This window comes from Biomphalaria glabrata, chromosome 12 (genome assembly GCF_947242115.1).
Source record: "Biomphalaria glabrata chromosome 12, xgBioGlab47.1, whole genome shotgun sequence".
Taxonomy (NCBI): domain Eukaryota; kingdom Metazoa; phylum Mollusca; class Gastropoda; family Planorbidae; genus Biomphalaria; species Biomphalaria glabrata.
Genome location: NC_074722.1, coordinates 23,765,260 through 23,769,026, shown reverse-complemented (window position 1 = coordinate 23,769,026; position 3,767 = coordinate 23,765,260).

Below are 3,767 nucleotides of genomic sequence, written 5' to 3'. Positions count from 1 at the left end.
GATTTGATCCATCAGCCCAGTGTAATATGTTCAGTACTTGAGTGTTGTAGCATCCTTTTGGGTCAGAATAATTGTCAGAAGCCAGAAATCGGAAGCCTAACTTAACTTGTTGTCATATCAAATATCAGATTAAAATGTGTAGACACAACTGTAAATGTATAATAAATGGTTCTATGTCGTGTAACGTGACTCTAAATATGTTCGAGTGACTTTGACTGTACTTAGATCCGCCATATTTAAAAATATCTACAAAATACCGCTACGTCTCCATGAAATTCCCAAATCTAAACTTATTGGTTGGGTGTATTTATTCCTTTTATCGGAAATTGATAATGACCAATCATTTGGATGGCAGCCTGGTCGTATGGTCTGCGCGTCGACTGTCGTTCGGACTTATCGATGGTCCCGTGTTCAAACCCTGCCCGCTCCCATCACCCGTCGTCCTGCGGGAGGTTTGGACTAGGAAGTAAATTATCTTTAACTCTGAAGGAACATCCGAAATATCTCAAACATTTTACAAACATTTTGTAAAGATTGACAACATGTGATATGATAAGCAACCTTTTTTTTTTCATTAAGCTTCAAGACTGAAGCAGAGAAAATGTTACCAAAAACTTTGAGTTAATGTGTTACAATACTTCTAGATCTCAATATTAAATGGTATTGAATTAATTCATTAATTGTGTATTTTTTAAAAGTTGTATAGCCAGATACAGTGTCGTCACCAGGGGTGCGGGAGGGGGTGAGGTCCGCACCATGTGACCTCCATTTGGTGGTAACACTTAAGTTGGAAAAATTATATCATGGCAAAAGTAGACACATTAATAGAATAAAATCTCTAGACATAGACCCAAGCATGCATTAACACATCTAGATGGTAGTTTAAGTTTAGATGTTTCCATCTTAAAGTCTTACAACGGAAACATGTTCAAGTGACGTTAAGTTTGTTTCTAATTTTAATAAACTTTCATTGTAAAATATGCAATAAATATTGAATACATGTCATAAACAATGGGATTGTATAAACGAATTGGCACTCATTTTACATTTATCTAACAATCAGTGAAAGTATGTTATCAGCAAACTATATTTATTCAACAAAAAGAGCTAACATTAGTGTCAACTGTCAGAAGAACTTGTGAAGAAGCTACAGCTCTCAGACACACCGTCCATATTTCTGTATTGAAATAATTCTTCAGAAAAGCAATCACGAAATTTAACGTTAATTAATTTAGTAGAAAAATGTGGGAGCTGAGTTGTGTTTCCTGAGTGCTTAAGGACAACTCGGAAACCATATCACTGCCCCTCCCTATCTCCTTTGGACCACAAAAGAGAGTTGACCTTAGCGCACTGATCATTTGAGATAAATCTATCTCGCGTCAATTATGATTGCCTAATTTAGTCTCTGACTTTAGTTCGCTATTTTTGGAAGTAAACTACACCTATGATTCAGATATTGACCACATCTCGTGTCACCTTTACACACATTCAGTTGGACATGCTCAGTGTTACCTCTACGTTTGATGTGTGTATTTATAGACATTGAATAAACCCATTGATATACTCACACTTCTCAGGGAGCCTCACGAAGGTCGGGGAAAGCCACTTGACACAACTGACGCACGCGTTGTTGTCAGTACATCCTGGACTTACTATTGTTTTACGCCACCGAGTAGTGGCTACTTTGATCAAATATAGACATCTTTATGTTTGTATAGGAAACGAGTCTGTGGTTCCGAGTAAAGGCCTCTTAAATCGCAAAGATAACGACAAATCGCTTGTTCCACGCGCCAAGTTTGACAAGCCGCAGGAAGCCAGTCTTTCGAAGAGAAAGTAAAACAGTTAATGAAGTACATTTTGATTTGTGATTAACACGATTGACGAGCTTTATTAGATCATGCGTCAAGGATACTAGAATAGCTGTAATTGTCGATATAGCTTTTAACTGTTATCACGACCGTTGAACTAAAACTTCGCTTTCAATGTGCATAATTTGATCAAATTAAACTGTCAGAAGAACTCAGGATTTTTTGCTTTTAGTCATAGTAAACTTGCTATTTGGCATCGTGAGCTTGCTTTTAGGTAAACTAAACTTGCTCTTAGGCAAAGTAATGCAGAGCAACAATTCTAACAGGTTAGCAGCATATAAACGACTTCAAATGTGTATGCGCTCTAAACATTAATGAGTCTTAATCCCATGATTAAATTGAGAAACAAAAAAAGATCTACTTCCTCGCATATCATTTACAATTTTGCCTGGAAAAACCAGAAATGTCACGTTTTGATCATTGAAAAAAAAAATTTGTTTCGGGAATACAAGTTTGTCAATGTCAATTTCATATATAGGATCTAATTTTAAAATCATCTTAAATTGTCATTGATATTTTTATTCTAGAGAATTGGGTTTTTAAAATTTGTTTAACACCATCAAGACGTCAGATGATGTCTGGCAATGATGTTTATACATTTTAAATAGTTTGACACCCTCAAGACGTCATATGATGTCTGGCAAAGATTTAATACATTTAAAATGTTTGAAACTCTCAAGACGTCAGATGATGTCTGGCAATGATGTTTAAACATTTTAAATAGTTTGACACTCTCAAGACGTGCTATGATGTCTGGCAAAGATTTAATACATTTAAAATGTTTGAAACTCTCAAGACGTCAGATGATGTCTGGCAAAGAGTTTAATACATTTTAAGTTAGCAATTTTTTCTTTTCTGCACGAGCGAGAATGCATCTAAAATACTTCTAATTTCAAACTTTACATTTCGCACTTGATAAAAGTATGATTTAGCTGTTTGTACGAGTTTTACAATAGTGTGTGTATGAATGACTAAAGTATTTTATCACCATACAGAAATATCTATATATTGAAATTGCCGACAATTTTTTTTTTAATTTTTTACAATTTTGAAAGTGACAAACTCTACACCATAGTCGCTGGAGCCCAATGATATTTTTATTACCAGGGGGGGAGCTTCTTGGGGTTCAAACCCCCCCCCCCCCGAAATGAAATCCCCCCCCCATGGGGGGGGGGGGGAACGGAATTAAGTGACTGATTTTTGCTTTCATTTTGTTTATTTTAGGTGAGATTTTAATACTAAATCATCACTTACCACAGCACAGCCGAGGCAGTTTTGAGTTAAAAACCCTCTACCAGGGGGTTTTTAGTTTAAATCCCCCTACCAGGGGATTTTGAGATAAAAAAAAACCCTATCAGGGGGTTTTGAGATACAAATCCCTCTACCAGGGGGCTTTGAGTTTAAAACCCCCTACAGGGGGGTTTGAATTTTAAACCCCCTACCAGAGGTTTTTGCAGTTAAATCCCCCTCTTCTATAAAACAAAACAAAAAAAAAATGCAAACAACAATCCCCAAATTCCAACAGCACAGTTGAGGAAGATTTTGATTTTAAAACCCCCTCCAAAATTACACACTCAAAATTCTATGAGCGTAGCCAAAGGGGTTTTGAGTTTAACTCCCCCCCCCCCTCCAGTTGGGGTTTGAAGCTAAAAAGTACCTCTTCAATATAAAAAAAAAGGAAATTACACACTATAAAATCTATGAGTGTAGCCAAAGGGGTTTTGAGTTTAAATCCCCCTCCTCCAGATGGCTTTTTCTTTAAAGTTTAAAACCCCTCCAGATGGTTTTGAGTTTAAAATTCCCCTACAGAGCGTTTAGAGTTGAAAACCTCTCTCTTCAATATTATTTTAAAGCAAACTACAGTCACCAAATTCTATGATCGTAGCTAAATGGGGTTTT